This window comes from Mauremys reevesii, linkage group 7 (assembly GCF_016161935.1).
Source record: "Mauremys reevesii isolate NIE-2019 linkage group 7, ASM1616193v1, whole genome shotgun sequence".
Lineage (NCBI taxonomy): Eukaryota > Metazoa > Chordata > Testudines > Geoemydidae > Mauremys > Mauremys reevesii.
This window is the reverse complement of record NC_052629.1, coordinates 48,152,251-48,173,532: the sequence shown is the minus strand read 5'-3', so window position 1 is coordinate 48,173,532 and position 21,282 is coordinate 48,152,251. Positions and strand designations below refer to the sequence as shown.

The 21,282-nt window shown below is 37.8% G+C and overlaps 1 protein-coding gene across 1 annotated transcript in view; it reads right to left on the bottom strand.

The window, feature by feature from the left end:
* ANK3 (ankyrin 3) overlaps positions 1-21,282 on the bottom strand; it is a 554,530-nt gene that overhangs the window by 277,760 nt on the left and 255,488 nt on the right. The gene's annotated exons all lie outside the window — the stretch shown is intronic.

The following is a 21,282-nucleotide window of genomic DNA, read 5'->3' as shown; positions in this document are numbered from 1 at the left end:
CACCTAGTGCTTGTCTGGTTTAATGAAGACAGTAAATTACATTGCACAGTACCTTCATTCCATATTGCATATGCAGTGTAGCAGCAGCTACATTTCTACAAGGCATCTATGGGTTACACATATTTCCCCTTTTCTCCCTGCTTTATTATATTCTCCATGATTTACTCATCATATGGAACAACATGAGGCATAGTCGTCAAGATGAACACATTAGCTGAACGGAGAAAGAGAAAATGACCAGGGGCAATTCTGTCTGCTCTCACACACACACACACACACACACACACACACACACACACACACACACACACACACACACACACACACACACACACACACACACACACACACACACACACACACCCCCTGAAGAATAGAAGACTTATTTTTCTGGTTGCCATGAAAACTAAGAGATATAGCCTTACCTCAGAGGAAATGATGTTAGAGATACAGGCTGAATAAGAAATTGGGCTGAACAGAACTACCTCAGCAGTACTAGACTTAATTAAACAGATTCTCTCTGAAATCCAGATGCATGTGGATTCCAAACAGCCTTGTTTAAAACATATGATCATAGTTAATTGTTCATTAATTCCACCATGCTATTTGTGCACAGATTATACCCTACACAGGATGAATGTTTTGGGGGGGTACTCTCCAGCAGTGGAAATTAAAATAGATAATAACTGTGATTTTAAATCTTAATTATTTTAGGCTTGCATGCATTTGACAAAGCAATTTTAAAGGGCTTAAATATGGACATATCCACCATTAGAAAAAAATATTTGACTGTCAGAATAGGTTTTAGACACCATTTCATTTTTAAGTTTAATATAAAATACTAATTGTTCATACAGTATATAATATGCATAGTGTATTTCTTGTTTTACAGAAAACATTATATGGTGAATTTTTTATGAACATGGAGCCTGATATAACTGAAAAAGAACAGGAAATGCATATGCAAATTGACATGCCCACAGAATCTCTTGTTGTTTAAATAATTACACTAGCTTTGGGCCTGATCCTAACAGCCCTCTGCACATGGAAGTCCCATTGATCTATTTTAATGGGTGAGCTGAATAAGGAGTGTTTGAAAATTCTTGGAATATTTGAGCATGTAATACATCTCTCAAAAAAACAGAGGGAATCTTTTAGCTTGTAATTCAGCTCTTGAAAAGATGAGAGGCAGACAGACAGACAGACATGGACATTCCATTTTCAATTAGCGTTATTACTGCACAAAACGTGCAAAATATATTAATGAATGAAGAATGTACTATGTAAAACGACTATTAAAGACAATGGAGACATGGATGCGTTGCACCTATATTTTAGTACTGTACATTACTGAGTTTACATGTCTCATTTTACAAGACAATACACATTGTTACAATGTGACAAAGAAAACACTCAACTGAAAACGACAGTAATTACATATTAACTCTTGAGTCTCCAGATTAAATTATGAGTCAAGATGGACTATACTTGCTTAACTCCCACCATTGTGGGAGATATTTCATGGAATCTGAGATCTGAGTGTGATGTTACCGCATGTATGAGGTGTAATTGTAGCCGTGCTGGTTTAGGGAGGCAAGGTGGGTGAGGTAATTTTTTTTTTTAATTGGACCAACTTCTGCTGGTGAGAAAGACAAGCTTCCGGGCCACACAGAGCTCTTCTTCAGGTCAGGGAAAGGTACCCGCAGTGTCAGAACGAAATGCAAAGTGTAGCAGACTGCTTAGCATAAGTAATTAGCACATATTGTAAGGGACCATTCAAGGCCCGTTGACACTGCTGCAGTCATAGGACAAAAAAAGGATCTTAGATTATGTCTACACTACAGCTTATGTCGGCATAAATTATGTCACTCGGGGGTGAATAAATCACCTCCCCCAACTGACATAAGTTACACAGCGAGGCACTATGTCGTGGAAGAGCTTCTCTCTTCAACATAGTTACTGCCACTTGTGGGGTCTTGAGTAGTTAAGCTGAGGAAAGAGCCCTCTCCCGTCGGCTTAGAGCAGCTACGTTAAAGAGTTTACAGCGGCACAGCTGCACTAGTATAGCTGTGCCCTTAGTGGTTTACAGATTTTTGTAATAAGCCATAAATCCAGTGTCTCTGTTCAGTCCATGATTTTTAGTGTCTAGCAGAAAAATGAATTTAAGCTCCCAGGCTTATCTTGTGAAAGTGTTGTGTGGGTGTCCTTTGTAGATGAGGGCTGAGGGGTCAGATATAGAATGATTGCTTTGTGAAAATGGTTCACCCACAGATGATAGGGTGTTTTTGTCTTTTATCATTTTCCTGTGTGAATTTATTTGAAAGCGTAGTCACTGTCTGATTTCACCCACATGGTTGCTATTGGGGATATTTAGTGCACTGGATGAGGTACACCACATGTTGTGGTAGACATGTGTAGGATCCAAGGACCTTGAAATGTGTATTTTGGGGGGTCATTGATCATTGTAGCAGGTTTTGCATCTGTTGTTCTGGCAGAGTCTGGGTACTCCACGTACTTTAGTACCTAACTATAATTTGAAGAATTACCAATAGTGTTTTTGACTTTACTCTGATTTTTCCTCCTAGTGTATTTCCTGTTTTTGTTTACAGGACTTAGTGTTGCACTTGGAAATATTTAGGTTCACAAACAACTGATCCAAATAGACAATAAAGACTTTAAAGTTGTTGCTTCAGATTGAGAGATTAAAATATATGCCTGGGATCTTCTCAGGACAAGTTCAGCCTAAAGTCAAGCACTGATTTACACAAGGCTAAATTTGGCTGCATGGTCTTTGATGGCTTCAAAAGGGCTGCCAAAAGTGCACCTTGGGAAGACGACAGGCATATTAAGAAAATATAATGAGATCAGATGGTTTCCTTAGTCAAATTTTGTAGCAAAAAAAATGCCGCTGGCTTGAAACATTGTATTCCAAGTTTTAAGCGAGTCGGTATAGCAGAACAATACATCTATAATGTAAGTCACCAAATGAATTAATTCTCCCCTTAATAAGCATGTGTAACTCGTTAATGCAAATGCAACTATGAGTTCATATCTAGAGAGGAAAGGCATGCTACCCTTAAATCATGGATTTATCACTGTTTTCACCTCCTACATCCCTTGTAATGTCAGTTATGTTTTGGCAACAACAAATGATTCAGTGTACAAGTATTGATAATGTTGACAAATAAAACAGACACAGAAAAAACAGTGCCTTAGGCTGAGCCTCTCCAAATTTTAGAGATAGGCTCAAGCCATGACACTTTCACCCTGATTGAGTTTTGGACACCCCCAAAATTAAGGGTGATCAGATCTGTTGTTTTGGTTTGACTCATATAAAAGGCAGGTGACATTAGCAACCTTTAGATACACATTTCATATTGAACAGCTCCAGGAATTGATGGTGCTCAGTTCTGGTGATTCTGGTGACCTTCTCAACTAAAAATGGGGCATTTTTCTTAGCTACAAAATATGGGATCAGTCCACCAAGGTGGTGCGCATTATTGCCCAAATTCAGCAAATCACTGAGGCATATGTTCAGCCTAAGCATATGAGTACTTCTACTGAGTTCAACGGAAGTACAAACATGCTTAAAGTTAAGCACAAGCTTAAGTGTTTTGCAGGATTATGTCAGAGTATTTAACAGTTTTGTAATATCAAGTGCCATGACAACAGAGAGAAAGATATTAGGCAGGTGCTTAGCAATTTAGTGAGTAGTAGAAAAAAGAACAGCATGCATTTTTCTATCTTTGTCATTGAAAGCAAATTTAAAAACAGCAGTAATTCTCAAAACAATAACTTGTATTAAACATTGTTCATTTTGGTTTCTCATCACACAAGGTGGTATCATTTATTAACCACACTTTAAAAAAAATGTGGAAATATTTCCCTTTATGGAAATTAGAAACATCGAATCTGCTGTCTGTCTTCAACATGTGACAGTCTGTCTACTCCCCACCCCCTTCCAAAAACTTTAAACTGCAGCAACTAATGCAATTTTGTGGTAAGGCCATTTTCAAATGCAAGCAAGGAACGTCGTTTCCTTGGTCTGATACAACGGAATTTGCTTTTTTTGATGAAGATTTAAATTTCTTCTTTGTGAATGCATAGATGCATTCTTCTTATTCTGCAGAGTGAGCCAAATACAGTTCACGTTACTCACATAAGCAGCCTCATTATATTCAATGGGATTACTCAGGTAAGGAAGCCAGATCTGGCCCATTATCCAATCCTTTTTATAATACATTTGGAATGACTATTTAAATCATTTCAAAATCAAACACAGCTTCTTTTTTAACTGAATTAACTTACCCATTTAAAAACAAACAAACAAACAAAAAGTCCCCTAAAATATCATCAGTATGTTACAATTAAAGGGTGGTATGCTGATATCTTTACACTTTCATCCACAAGAAGTCCCACTGACTTTAGAGGAGAAAGCTGCTATTCAATGTGAGTGGTTGCCAGAATCTATCCAACTGTGAAGAAGAGAAGTTGTAGTTTTCTTATTCTGAAAAGAAAAAAAGCAGCCTATCCACCTGCTATGATTTAGGCCTGGGCTACACTGGGGGTGGGGGGCAAGTAAGATATGCAACTTCAGATACACTATTTGCGTAGCTGAAGTCCAAGTATCTTAGTTCGACTTACCTGGCCGTCCTCACGGCGGTGAGTCGACTGCCACGGCTCCCCTGTCAACTCCACTTACTCCTCCTGCCGAGGTGGAGTATGGGCGTCGATTAGCGGATCAATTTATCACGTCCAGACGAGACACGATAAATTGATCCCCGATGCATCGAACACTACCTGCCGATCCTACCCTTAGATAGAAGTTAAACATTTCTGGTTTCGCAAGTTGCAAAAATTAGTAAGTAAAGCCCATTCTGTCATTCTGAGGTTGATATGATCCCAGTGTATTATTTCTGACCTTATCCTCTACTGCCAGGAGTAGTTCTCCTGAGTAGTAGCACCTCACTAGCAGGAGGTATTCAAAGGTAGGTTATCCATTAAGCCTAATCTTCCACAGCTCTAGATAGAGCTCAAACCTACAATTGCCCAAATACATACAGCATAGCTGGACTATATGCATGGAGACATGATACCTAACTATACACAAAACAAGATAAAGCATCAAGTTAGTCCTCAATTTAATGAGCTTTAATATGTAATATTTTCTTTTGAAATATCAAATTATCCAAAGAAAAATGATATCACTATAACCTAAATATAAAACACACAAAATGACAGATTTCACACTAAACAAAAATCAATGGCAGCTTCTGTAAGAAATTTTTAAAAAGGAGTTTTGCACAAAGGAAATTCATACACAATTATTTCCAGTCAAAAACAGAGTCTATTTCAATATTCCTGTCAAATGACTGAAAGCTTAGCTAAAAATACTCTCTTAAACAGGGTTTCTCTCTAATTAAAAGCTGGCTTTTGCAAGCAGGCTAAGAGTCACTGTTTTTTATTTATACCCATTTGTACATTTCTTCAATATGTATTTATATCTTTAGACAGCCTTTAGTTTGAATCTGACCATTTCTCATTAATTTACTTCTGTTTTGTAATCTCACCTTTCCTTGTCTTTGATAGCAGATTATTTCTAGGAAATGAAGGATGGCCACAAAGACAATTTGAGTTCATAAATTTCTCTTTTAAAACTAGGACACATATATTGTATTTGCTAAGTAACTGGACAATATTCAATCTGTGTACATATACAGTAATGTACATTACAAAATGAATTTTATTTTTTTATGTTAAAGTTACTAATAATATATATTCCTTAGCACAACACAGCTTCAAAGGGCAGTTTTTATTTTATTGTTTTAATAATGTTTGAGTTGTTTTGTTTAACCTTAGATCAGAAATACCTTTTAAGTGATGAGATCTGAAGGTTTATAGTTTGCTCTTTGTATGCGGTCATTAGCAAACCAATAGGTTATATGTTGATCATATGAACTTGTGCAATCAGGTAATGGATACAAGGTCTCATCTTTTTAAGGACTTAATCAGGATTTAATCTCTTGGATGTCCTTCAGTCAATTAACCCTCTTGCATTGCTATATAAAGCTTTAGGACTTTATTTTCCCCTCGAGTATAATGCCTAAGCCCCTTCGCCTTACGGGCCAGGACTTCTGCGTAGGGAAGATGGGTTAAAGAGGACAACTGCAATCCCACAGCAACAATCCAATCAGAGAATCATAAGCCCAGCAACAGCACTATTGTAATTTGCCTCAACAATACTGCTAACATTTTAAGAGAAGAAAACCATCCTCTTTAGCCCCAATATAGAATCATATCCTCTTCGTCTTTCAAAAATGCTATATGCACGATGCTAGGGTGAAAAACTGACCGAGAGTTTTGCCATTGACCTCAACTAGGGACAGGATTTCACCGACTTCAGTGGGACTTTGGATCTGGCCTTTAGCAAATATAGAATGTTATATTCAATTTTGTTTCAATTTCCCCTCCTTTTGCCTCCTTATTACTACTAGCGGAGTCTGTCCAAAGTATTAGAACTCCATCATGATCTGGGGTTAGTTTCAAAGCAGCTAGTTGCAAGTAAACAAACAACATACTTGGGACCAGTTAGTCTGAATACATGTTAAAAACTGTTCTTTGGTCAATGCTCACATTTCAATTTCTAGTCACTTTCCAATGTTTTCTTTACTTCTATCATCCTTATCTTCTTTCAAATTAGTTTTTTAAAAAAACATTAAAGAGTCCTGTGGCACCTTATAGACTAACAGACATTTTGGAGCATGAGCTTTCGTGGGTGAATGCATCCGACGAAGTGGGTATTCACCCACGAAAGCTCATGCTCCAAAACGTCTGTTAGTCTATAAGGTGCCACAGGACTCTTTGCTGCTTTTACAGATCCAGACTAACACTGCTACCCCTCTTAAAAAACATTGCCAGCTTTGATTATGCTTTTAGCTTTCTTGATCTGAGGTGAAAGGGGAGGGGTGAGCAGCTCTTTTGGATGCATGTGGCTATTTGATATTGACTGTAACATTTGAATAGCTCTAATGCAAAGCTTGTTTGGTTACAGCATCTCTGGGTTTTTTACCCAAGGCAGATTGTGCATGTGGCCTTTCAAGCTCAATTTATTGTATCTGTTCAGTGGTTCTTCTAACTGGACCTAAGAAATGGGAGATTCGACCAGAATTCCAAGAGTTTAGCTTCAAGAAGTATAACAGACATATAGGTCAACAATTTGATATGTACAAAATGATTATGAACTGTTGTGCATTTAGCTGTCAAATGCATGCAATTCAGATGCCAGGCAGCTGACCATATTACTAATTATAGCTCAAATTTTGTAAGTTAGATAAATAGAAATAATTTTAAAGCATTTAATTTAAAAACTCTTTTACAATTCTGAATATTCCTATTTGGTTTCCCCCGAAGTTTAAATAATATGAACACCTATCTTCAAAACAGCCTTTATCCATTGGCTAGTTACACCAAACTCAGATAATGAGTCTCAACAAAAGCAAACTGTATGTACTCTTAATACACAATGCTATAATTACAGTTGATAGCATGCAAGCTCTTTTAATTTAATAAAATAAACATAAATTAAGACCACCACCACACCACTTTATTTCCACCTGCACTAGGGCAACATGCCAGCAAAATGTTACTAAGCAAGGTAGATGTGGTCAACAGACCACATCTAAATGTACTAGAGAAGCACTGAACAGTTACATAACAGAATGTATAAATTATGTACATTAATTCTTTTATAGTAATAACATAGTAAAACTAAGAATGGAACATAAACTATTTACTGCCTAATATATATTTTACAAATATAACAAGAAAGTAATACTTTGCACCTGTCTTTTTAAGAGGATCCTAAAATATGCAAGTCTTATCCCTATTTTACAGATAAGAAACAGAGGTTAAGTAACTTGCCAAAGATCAAGCCATAGAGAGTCCAGAACAGAACTCCTGACTCCCAGTTTGTTGCTAGATATTGTTTCCTCCCTATTTTCATATTATTATACCAGCACTGCACACAGTGTGGTAGACATTTATGATGTCCTTTTTTCTTGTAACCAGGCATTTTGCAACTAAGAAGAATATGGACAAAAAAAGGAAGAACACAATATTTAAGAATTTTGAAGAAAACATACTCTTTCCTAATAATTATAGAAAGCACTAGTTGCTCGTCAAGGTGTCCTACTTAGATTCTTTGATTGTGTTCCCACTGTCATAAGAGATGTTTTCCTCTCAACAGCCTTTTAATCTTTTCAGACTAGTAGAAAAACAGCAGTCTTTAGTTATCAGACTTTTGATGTGTAACAGCTTCAAAGTGCTGGTGGTTTCAAATTAAATCAAGTGATGGGAAAAACTAGGACTTCAGGTTTTCAATGCATTCATGGATTCTCCTTGAAGATGTTTTCTTTGCTTAGGTGGTAAAATATATAAAGCGAAGTCTTTTCCCCCCCACTTCACTTCATTGGTATTTTGAAGGCATATGCCAATATCCAAACAAGGGATATTTTAACTTTTCAGAGTCCTATCCAGGAGAGAGCAACCTTTGTTGGCCCACAGTGGTTCTCCAGAACACTTTACCTATGCAGCCTGGCCAAAAAGGCTATTCTGAGGGATGTTTACTCAGTAGTACAGCAAAATGCTGTATTTACTTACACATGCACACGCACACACTTATCTTAGGCTTTGTCTACCCAACCATTTTTGTCAATAAAACTTCTATTGCTCAGTGGTGTGAAAAAACACCCCCTGACCGACATAAGTTTTACCGATGAAAGTGGTAGTGTGGACAGAGGATCTCCTGCTGACATAGCTAATGCTGCTCATTGGGGGTAAATTCATTATGCTGGCTCTCTCCCGCCAGCAAAGAGCGGCTACACCGGCGACCTTACAGGGTTGTATTGTAGGCATAGCCTTAGTTTGGAGAGCCATAAGCTGGCTGGTGCCTGTATTCCTCCACTCGTATATGGGGTTCACTCCGGTGTACTGGAACTTCTCTGTGCTAGAGCCCAGGGGTCGGCAACCTTTCAGAAGCGGTGTGCCGAGTCTTCATTTATTCATTCAAATTTAAGGTTTTGTGTGCCAGTAATACATTTTAACATTTTAGAAGGTCTCTTTCTATAAGTCTATAATATATAACGAAAATATTGTTGTATGTAAAGTAAATAAGGTTTTTAAAATGTTTTAAGAAGCTTCATTTAAAATTAAATAAAAATGCAGAGCCCCCCGGACCGGTGGCCAGGACCCGGGCAGTATGAGTGCCACTGAAAATCAGCTCAAGTGCTGCCTTTGGCACCCATACCATAGGTTGCCTACCCCTGGTCTAGGCAGAAATGTAGTTTTAGATACTTTCCCCATCAACTTTCCTACAACCTAGGAAGAGAAATGTCACCTTCTACACCAGGAATGAATATATGATTACTTGCATTACCACACAAATCCTCAGATTTATTACACCTGGGCATCAAGAGCACAGGAAGAAGGACATGTCAAATGTTCTGAAACATTAAACATTATCTTACTGACTGATGACTGGGATGTCACTAAAGCTACAGAAATAGTCATATTAGTGCCCAGTAGGAGAGGTGATAAGGCTATAAATAAACAAATAAAAGGCAGACAATGTGGAGTATAAAACAGATGGATAAACATGTCTATGTATAAAACATACCTTAAGCTATAAAATAATGCAAAGGGTCTTAGTATTACAATCAATGAATGACTTACAAATTATACACAATAGGCCACAATCAGCTCAGTGATATCCATGGACTCCCTCCGTTGATATTAGGCCATTATAATTTGACCTCAGTCAGTAGCAAGACTACACCTGGGTCTGCTGCATATAGAACAGCTTCTGTTTGACAGAAGGTTCTCCGAGGGCCTCAGAAATCTTCATTAAAATGAGATAAGTATGGGTACAATGAAAGAGACACATTGTTAGAGGGATGACTGCCAAGTTAACTGAGAATGTTTGTGTTACCTGAAGGTGGTCAGTGACATACAGCTAGACAGTGTCCTGAGGTTAAAAAGTGTCTCAGAGTGAATCAACATGCTGAATAAAGTGAATTTCTATATACCGAATCTCTAACCACCACCGCTCCTACCACCAAAAAATCCATTAAAAGTAAGCCGTTTGTTAAATATAACAGGGGGTGCAGCATAGCGCACGATGTAGTTTTAATGCTGTCTGTAAGGAGAAAAACTCTTGAACGTTCATTTGTTATACAGACAATGCAGAGAAACTAGACTGAACCTGAACTGTAAGGCTGACATCAAAAATTGCAGTAACTTGTTTTTTGATGTTCATGATTTTGTGAACTCAAAATGAAATTCAGTCTTAGAAATTTTTGTTCTTGTTATTTGTCATTTAAATAACTTCAAAGGGGAAAATGGATGAAGTTTGAAAAAGCTCATCTAACTTTTTGATCTCTTCTATTTTATGACATACTCTTTGAAATCATTTTGATTTAAAAAACAGACAGATTCAAGGTATCTTTAGGAACCAATCAGTGACAGAAATAAAAGAGAAAATCACAGCGTAAATGACATTAATGAAGAAACAGACTATTCTGTATATCTAAATCCACCACCCACTGAGATCCATGAAATGGAAAAGTATTGACGTTTTGGGGCCAGATTCTTTCTCATGATCCAGCTCTGGCAGCACAATGGGCCAGACGCTAGCTGCATTTGGCTAGTCGACAGCTTTCCCAAGGAGGCAAAGGGAGTGCAATGTCCACTGAGATAAAGCCAGCATAGCCAATTCCAACAATACTATCATCCCAGTCCTGGCACAAGTGGTGTGCTGGTGTGTGGCTGGAACACCAATAAACTCTGCCAACTCTCTTCAGAGAGTTGAAGACAGTTGCTACCTGGAGAAAGTTAGTGCAGCCTAAGTCAGGGCCACAGCTGAAACTGTGTAGGACAGACAATCAGGGAGTCATAACCAACTCCATGAAAGCCGACCCTTTATCTATAGTAAAAATCTTACCATATAAGCGCAAAGCATGAATTTGTAGCATGTGGATGTTCTGGTCTATAAACCCTTTACTTTTTCAAGTTATGGATGACTATATCAAAATGGAACTTTTGGTCAATCCAAAGGTAGGGATGCCATGCACTTAATTGCCCACAAATGTGCATCATTCCGCAAAGTATGCCAATCCCTGAACTACTACTTGCCATCATCCTATCAGAGTGCAGGGATTTGCATGATCACTGTAAACATATTTTTAAAATATAATAATGCAAATTCCTGTACTTTGGCTGATAGAAATCCTTTGGCTGCAGTCAAAATTCAGCATTCACAATGCCTCCTCATTTCTGACACCCCTTTCCACTCTGTCACTCCAGCTCAGCTCAGATACCTAATGAAATTTAAGTTAAATGTGGAGGGCACATAGAAAGGGCATTGAGGAGGGCCTAAAGACCTCCCAGTAGCAAAGGATTTACAGTATCCAAACAGTGCTTAGAAGAGGAAGAACACACTTCATTAAAAGTACAACCTGATGGTGCTTCCTTTCCACTGTACTCAGAATTTCCATACAGCATCTGAAGGATAGATATATTATATATATATATTAGATATATATACCTATCCTCTATTTACATACATATGTTTAAGTGATGTTAGAATAAACAAAGGTGGTATATGTGACTAAAATATGAATTACTGACCTGAGGTTTTCCATCCAATAAGCAGCATAAATTACCACCTCTGGGATTGTCAGAATTTACAAACCTCAAATAGAGGATTGCATGTTTAAGAGCAAGGTCATGTTCAGTATGAGTAAATCTGTGTCTTTTCATGGATTTCAATGGACTAGTACATGGCATCTGCGAGTCCCTCATGTTTTTATTTCATGCAAAGGATGACACACACTTCTTCTGACTATCATATTAGGCTTCATGCACACTACTGGCCCCTACTGGATGAAACATAAGATTTGCATAAGAGCATCCCTGTCTCCATAGTGGCAGGACTAGAGAAGACATAATACTAGTGAATGAGAGTCTTCCATGAGCTCAAGGTGATAGGCAGCCTGTATTGGGAGTGGCTGCTGGCAAGTTCCTGGGGGCATTTTTGAAGCATCACAAAGGCTCTAAATGTAGCTTTTAAATCCACAGTACCGTAGCCATGAGAGAGTGTTTTGGAATCTTCATACTCTTTCTCACACCTGTTTATAATCACTCCCCTTTCCATTTCCCCTCTGCCCTTTTGCTGTCTCAAAGGGCCAGTTCAAAATGACCAAGAGATTTGCAGGAGCAGGGGATATAAAGTGAATTTTAGATCTTTTTAAAAATGGAGAACTCAGTATCACACAAACAATAGCTATCTTGTCCACCGTGGCATCACAATTCATATGCTTACCATAGAGTACTAAAATAACCAGGGATCCTATAGTGTAAATGATACATTGTTGTTTCCATGACTAAACAAAGTATAATAGAGGGCCAGATTCAGATACCATTACTCAGAGTGAGTAGTACCTTCTTCTGCGAGTAGTTCCATTAGTTTCAATGGGATAGCTACAGAGTAAGGTATACACTACATTGAGTTAAGGTATCAGAATCTGGCTCAGAGAATCTTGATTTGACTGCAGTTGAAATTAGCTTTGAGGAACTATCTGTAAGCACTGGGTACCAATTTTAAACAAATCCTTTCTACCTTGGCCATCTCTCTTTACTTATGGGGTAATTTTCAATTAAGGATTAAAAATAATTTTAAATACTAAAAATAAGATTTAAATTTGATACATAACCATTAAGGTATAACAATTAATACAATTGTATCTTTCTACATCCAAATAAACTAAATACATTTGAATAAAAGTATTGGAAGAACAGCACAACATTTAGCTAAAATAAATTAAATAATGTAAAACAGACAAAATTAGAATGGTATTGAAATAGCTCTCAAAATGATTTCCAAAGATTCCTTTGAGTCTACGATGGAATATATTGTGTCAGGTGGTACAATATATACTGTATCTTCATACAATGACAAGGGCAAAAATAAAGAGTTACTCAAGGCACTGAATATCAATTATTTAGGTGCTCATGTACATCTCTATGAACTCAAGGGTCTCCCTGAGTGCAACAAGTGCATGCTAGAAATATGTGACACTATTAAATTATGTTTGGCAGATATTTTGTATATGCAGAACCAGATATTTTTTATGTGAATGTATTTGGTGTGAAATTTTACAGTATCTGCTATAAACAGGGGTTACAAACACTTTTCTAAAGCAAAATTGGTGAACTTCATCTTACTTGGCAAAACTGTGGATTTTTATAAATGCATGTCAGCAAACATTTTCTCTTTAAGCATCAAAAAGAGCTTCCAACAAAAAGTTTTTCATCTGACTATATTATTTTTCATTTGAATTAATAAAATACCAAAATAATATATTATTACTCTTTACATTCATTTATGCACATTTCATTTCAAAACACAAAGTGATTTCAAGCTATCTATACAGGATAAATGTAGTGAGCAACCTGGAGATTAGCAACTAGCCACCTTCCAAAACATTGATTGGCAGTTTTATGCATTAGAAAGATTTACAGAATTTGCCATGTGGTTCTTAATATTCAGGCAAGAACTCTAGTCCTGATTTTCATGATTATTGAACACCCATGACTCCAACTGAAGTCAATAGGTGTTACTGATGCTCAACATCTATGAAAAGCAGGCCTTCCTTTTTTAAGGTCTCATCCAAAAGACCAACACACAGTAAACTGGGTCTAATTCAATTTCTTTCTCTTGGATGGATGGAATGCTGACTTACCTTTAAGCAAGATTTCAGTGTGTGGTTCTAGGAAACCTAGATGTTTCAAGCACAAAGCTTAGACCTCTAAAACAATTACATTGCAGAAAAAACTATGCAAACACCAAAAAAATTGTAGATAACTATTTTGGAATCCCACAAAAATGATTGTGTGTCAGTGAGAATTTCTTCATGTTGTTCTCAAAGTCTTGCTCACAACTCAAGAAAACTCACAAACATCTTAGTCTATATACTAAGCATTATTCTGGGGAATTTCTGCAACATCCAATAGATCACCAACCTTGGGGGCATTCTAAGCCTGATCTGGATCTTTTGGACCAGTACAACATAACTGGACAAAGTGTAGTGATTTACACCAGGACTATACTCCTAAATCAGAAAGACGGTGCTTTACACACACCTTGCACTGGTGTAAATGTACCAGGTGCAGGACAATGATGAATCCAGCCCTTTTTTATCAGAATTCCCATTTAAATCAATGTGGTGTTTGCATTTGGAAGAATTAGGCCTTATGTATCTATGTGTGGGTTTAAGTTTAATTAAAAAAAAAAAGAAAAAAAAACCAATACAAAACCCACGCTTTTAAAAAGCACTTTTCATCAGTAGATCTCAGAGCACTTCACAATCTTGCTACTGACCTTATAATTCACACTTGATTGTATTATTACATATTTGTATCATTGTAGCACTTAGGAACCACCCCAACTAGCTCTCTATTTTCTTTTGTACCCCCTATTTAATTGCCAACCACAGCATGGTTCATGGACACTGTACCAGATTTTCACACCCCACCCGGTGCAATTCACCGTTCACTTCAAAAGTATCTTAAAATACATCCATATCATTCCCATCTCAAAACTGAGGTAACAATTTGGAGTCTGTGCCACCCAGAGAATACAGTCATTATTATTGTTTTCTCCATTCAGAAGTCACATTCATCACCACTTAATAGTAAAACTGGCTCTTCAGCTCATTTTAAAATCCGTAAATTTCACAGCTGCTACTCTTTGACAAAAGGTTTGATCAGTTCTGTTATTGACCAATTTCTAAGGGTTGTAGCAACATAAACTTTAGTGGATGAAGGAAACTGGACCAAAGGAATTTGGCTTATAGAATCATAGGACTGGAAGGAACCTTGAGTGATCATCTAGTCCAGTCTCCTGCACTCATGGCAGGACTAAGTATTATTGTAACGGGGTGGTCACCCTGCTCCTGCCCAGAAGGGCTTAAAACAGCCCTGGGAGAGGGCTGTGGCAGGGGAAAGGCCAGGCTGATTGGGGGAAGCAGCCACAGCTGGGGCCACGCCGCAATCAGGCCACAGCTGGCCCTATAAGAGGGCTGAGAGCCAGAGGCTAAAAGGAGAGACACTCTCTCTAGCTTCAGAGAGAGGACCTGGCTGCCTGGGAAGTTGAGGAGGGTACCTAAGGCGAAGCAGTGTTGGGGAAGGGCAGAGGGAGCTGAGGAGCTCCAGCCTAGCAAAGCCCCAGGCTGCAGGCTGAGCTAAGGGCTCACAAAGGGTACTGGGGCTGCAGAGGGGCAGCCCAGAGATAAGTAGAAGCTGCTGGTCTAACCCCCCTTGCCGATGAGTGGTTAACAGACTGCCATCTGCCCCGATGAGCGGGGTTTAAATGGAGACTGGCAGTAGCCACTGAGGGAAGGTGGGGATAGGAGGGGAGGGGAGACCCAGAGTGAGGGGGTACTGCAGTGGGCAGAACCCCTGGGCAAAGGGCACCGGGGTCTGGGAAGGACACAGGGCCAGCAGCAGGCGAGACACCGGCCTGCAGAGGGCACTCTGGAGGCTGGAAAGAGCTCATTCCCTGGACAACCAGCAGGGGGCACTGCAGCAGTGAGTCATCACCCTGCCACAATTATCCTCCAAAACTTCAAACTTAGGTCATTTCATACTATGAAAATACCAGTACTTTACATTTTGGCCCATGGCATGACACTTTAAAAGTTATACAAAACTTATTTTCAATTTTTTTTCAATGCTTGTTCAACTATAGCATGTTTTAATTTTGCTTAAAAGAATACTTTGTTACCCAAGTTTTATGGGGAAAAAATTTATCCATGGGGAAAAAAGAAAAGACAAGGGGACAGATTCTCATCTAAGTCAAATCAGTATAGCCTCAATGATCTGGCCCAGAGTGTCATTTTAACAGTCTTTCTACAACATGAAGATCATTTATTTCACAGGTCATAAACTTCCCCCTATTGCCAACATGTATAGTATATGTGTACATACACACTGTGTGCAATGTGAGACCACTATTTACATAACAATCAACACATGTGCACAGTGACTCAGACAAGCATTGGGCCTAGGAGTTGAGATGCAAAAGAGAGAAAGGGGAAGAAGTGGACGATTTAAACTTGTAGAGCCCAAGAATGTAAATTCACAAAAGCCGGACAAACTCATTTTCTTTGTTTAGCAGATGGATGTAGAAGTTAAAATTGACTAGGACAACCTTAATTAATGCAGCTAGCAATGGTGCATTCTTTCAAGGGCTGTCATGAGTGGAGCAATTGTTCTTATAAGCTGAATTGGAAAAAAACAAAACAAAAGCCACACAATAAGAATTCAGCATTACTTATACATACACGTTAAGAGAAAACAAATGAAAATAAGTTTTCCTTTGACAGCCCAGTTGTGCTCAGCTTTGTGGTTGCATAACTTTAAGCACATGAATAGTCTAGGCGAAATCAACAGGAATCCTCACATGCTTAAGCACTTTACTGAATCAGGGCCCAATGGGAGGGCACCAAGAGGCCTCCCTTTTATGGCCCGTGAAGGAGATGGGCAAAACTGAGTAACATACACTCACCTGGACACAAGGGCCAGGCAAGAACAGTGCTGCTAGCCACTCCAAAAGGGGACGAACACTAGTCAAGCCCACTTTACACCAATCAGTGACGGGGAATGTTTGTTGTATCCTCTAAAAAGGTGGCACAATGTCTTCCAGAGTTACCTCCAATACAGAACTGTTCCTAGAAACCCAGTAGCCCTCTTAGTTACCTGCTAAGGCCTGTTTCATGCCTCTGACACAGTTTCCCTGGGTACAGGTGGAGGTCAAAATTAAGGGCACGATCCATAGCCCACTGAAGTCTATGGAATGACACATTGATTTCAACGCAAATTTGATTGGACTCTAAACTCTAGATTCACTTTTTCTTTGCCACAAGGCAATTGGTTATATTCACAGATCTGCTTCATATTTTGAGCTGCAACATTGATTTTATTTACCCTGACATGTGAGGATGCCAGTATTGTCAATCTCAGATGTTCAAAATTAATTCAAAGTGAGTGAGGTAATATCTTTTATTGAACCAACTTCTGTTGGTGAGAAAGACAAGCTTTCAAGCTTACACAGAACTCTTCTTCAGGTCTGGGAAACTTATTCAGAATTCAGAGTAGCAGCCGTGTTAGTCTGTATCCGCAACAAGAACAGGAGTACTTGTGGCATCTTAGAGACTAACAAATTTATTTGAGCATAAGCTTTCATGAGCTACATCCCACTTCATCGGATGCATAGAACAGAACATATAGTAAGGAGATATATATACACGTAACGAGAACACGAAAAGGTGGGAGTTTCCCTACCAACTCTCAGAGGCTAATTAATAGAGTTGGTAGGGCAACTGCCACCTTTTCATGTTCTCTGTATGTCTATATATATCTCCTTACTATATGTTCCGTTCTATGCATCCGATGAAGTGGGCTGTAGCCCATGGAAGCTTATGCTCAAATAAATTTGTTAGTCTCTAAGGTGCCACAAGTACTCCTGTTCTTTTTACTCAGAACGTCACAGCTAAATACAGGATGGAACAGATTGTTTAGCATACAAAAATAAAAAGTCAGATGCTGAAAATCATGAGATCATCTTAAAATCAAGTGATTGAAAAAAAATAAAATTCTGATTATGTTTATTAGCCTTGTGATTTTTTGCCTCTTTAGGCTCTTTTTCAAGCTTTTCTTCACAACCTTTAGGCCTTGTCTACATGGGGAAGTTGCACCAGTTTAATATAAATCGATTTTTAAACTCATATAATTAAACCAGTGCAAATCCCTGCAAGGGTACTCTTTTCAGTTTAAGAGTGCTTTACTTAAACCTGTTCCCAACTGATTAAAGCTAAACAAAAAAAGCCACTTCCACTGAAATTAAGTGTCCACACAGAGGTTTGCAGTAGTTTAATTACATTCATTTGAATGTATACCTTAGGTTATACCAGTGCAACTTTCTCATATAGACCATTTAAAATATATATATATTTATGAGAGCTGAGATTCCCTTATGTCCAGGAGCTGGGCTTTAAGTAAACATCAGATATCATGAGACTCATGGTAAAATTGCCAGGGTAACATTGGAATCCACAACGTGCAGGGTGGGATAACATCAGTTTTTAAGGTATCACAAATGGCAGCACTAGGGCCTTCAGTATAAACACACTATTATGAGTTCCACTAGAACCAACTAGCTCCTTAATATTATACACAAATGGAAATCACTTCCACTTAGCTGAATATTGTATAAAATATAAAATATTCAGTATGCACCTAGACTTACATTTTTCTTCTAAAATATATTATAATTAAACAAGGGACTTCTGCCTTTATTGAGGGCTGACACTGAAGAGATCATTTAAATCCTTCCTAGATGCTGGCATATGGGAAACCAATGCTAGTTTTCATAACCAAAATTGTGCATGACCTAGGGCAACCTTGTCAGAAGCAGAACAGTCAGATAATTAAATCAACTGTTATTCTTAAAAGGTGTTCCAATCTTTTTTGTTAGGGTAAAATTTGCCCTGATGCACTTGGGTTACACCCACTCAAGTAAGCAAGGACACTTCATATGCATCCAAAGTCAGGTTCTTTCCCCAATTTTAAAATACATTTGAACAGAGTAAACAGCAAAATCTGTATATCGGTCAACAGATGCATCTCTCTTATTTTCTGATACCATTTCTTTATTTTGCTATGCCATGAATAAGAAACAATTAACAGCTCAATATTCATAAGTGCATACTATAAATTTAGGTGTGCAAATACAAGTGAGAATTCACATGCATGCACACTTATAATGTCTTCATTCTGTCAGTTAAACCCATGATAGTGTTATACATGTAACCTTCACATTATTGTTATACACAATTTTAAACTCACTTTAGCCATGCTTGCATATCATGGTAAAGTGATTAATTTATATGTGAAATGAGTGCACATCTTATGTATCATCACTGCAATCAACTATGTCTTCATTGCATGCTTAAAATAGACACGTGCTAATACGCACACACAGTTTTGAAGATTTGATCCTACAACTTAACGAACTGAATATCACCTAACAAGATATTTGTCTGTATGTTTTTAGAGAAAATCTTGACAGAAATTTTAGTACACGGTAAAGTGCCAAATAATTGAGAAAGCTGTGAAATTTCTTCCTCAGATTACAATCCTAACATTACACACAAACGACTATCAGTATGACGGGGTTTGGCATCATCAGTTTGTAGAGACTTTGTGCTCTCACAGGCCTGACTTTCAAACCATCTCATGCCTCAATCTCCTTACTGTATAAATTATCTAGGGATATTAGTATTCACTGGTGTTTTAATGCGATTTGAAGTCCCTAGAGGATATTTGCATATATTGCTCAAGTAAAGGGTTAGTGCTGTGCAACATCATGTGACTATAAAAAAACCTGAGTATTGCTTGCTTGTGGGTGGTGCAGAGGTACATAAAGAAGTGACTCAGAACTCATAGTGGAAATAATGGTTATTCTAAATACCCACCCTTCCCCAAGAACTACAAAACAACAAACAACAACTAGAATGTACAGTAATAGTTTATGCTTGGTGTATGATAGGCATAATGGTGTCCTTTTTGTGAGTAAACTAATACACCTACACATGTACAAATTTTCTTTCCCACTTTCTATAGTCAGTGACAAGGTTACTGCTTTTTCTGCATTCTCCTAATAAACGTAGTGTGTCTTGAATCTGCAAGTCCTAAAAATACTGCTAAGAAAGAATTCCAAATTGATCACCAACCTCCAGCATAATAGGAAAAAAAACGTTGGTGTGAAACCTTTATGTTCTATTCTATGAAGAAACAAGATACTGAAAAATCCATGCATTTACAATAAATAGATTGATATTTATCCAGGTCCCACTCTGGTTGCTAAGAGATTTCCCTTCTACAGCATTGTGTTGTATAAACAGTAAAGCATTTTTGTCCACAAAGCAATTGTCTCAGATCTCTGAATCAAGAGGCTATTATTGCCACATCTCTTCCACATTTTGCCAATAAGTAAATATGAATGAGCACAAAGACAAAGACAGCATATATATGGTTGGGTGCGCTATTGTTAAACTTAAGCCTATTATAGATAATATTGGCTCTCTAAATTATGAGCAGAGTTAAATGTGATACTATACATTTTAACTCACACCTCAAATGAAAATACATGGTGGTAGGCCAGATCCTTTAAATTTGCATTGTTGTGTTCATTTTCAGCTGAAAAATGATAGCTACAATGCTACAGACCTGCATATTACCATAAAATCAGACAGGAAAAATTTTTACATATTCAGACCAATTTTTGATGTGAAATCTGCCCCAAAGGCAATATCCTAATTTTGTGCTTTCATTTGTACCAGAAAAAATACTGAGGAGACCTTTATATGTATATTTAAATGGAAAAGATATCTATAGTTAATATGCTGCAGTACACTCACTGCAGCCATCTAAAAACAGACTTCTAATGTGTTCCCTAGAACAGAAGACAGTGGGTTTCTTAGTGCTTCTCATGAAGTTTAACACTGCCATTTCAGAAGAAACAAGGGGAAAAGGCAGGAAAATGTTGACTGTTATCCATCCAAAAGCTGCACATATGTTAAAGGAAATCTACATGCCTTTCAAGAAGCACATGCATGGCTGCTTAGAGCACACTAAGATTATCTATCCCTTAGGGAATTTCACAAAGATACAGAAAAATTCTATATAACCACACTTCTGTGTTCAGACCATGGGCTTTTGGGCAATTTTTACTAATTGCAGCCAATGACTAAGAAATCACTACAGGGCCTTATCTAAATGGACTAGTATACAAAGTGTCATTTTTAAGGACATACCCACACAGAACTCATAAGGACATCATCTATCATCATGCCACTATCCTCAGCTATTCTGTTTTATACCTTGAGAAAAATAAAAAAGACCACTATTCAAATCTTAATTCAACAATCATCAACCTAGTGTACTGAATTTTTCAGGTCTCAGTGTACCATAGATTTCTGCATCCAGGATAATTACACAGCAGAGAAAAACAAGGCTCTATGATCACAACCACATTTTAACCTAACAAAATCAAGTTGCTAACAACAAATTATTGTGGTTTGATTTTCCATGTAATTTGCCTTTAGGAAAAAGGAAAAACAACAAAGCATCTCAATTCTGTGACATTATTCTCAAAATGGATGTTTT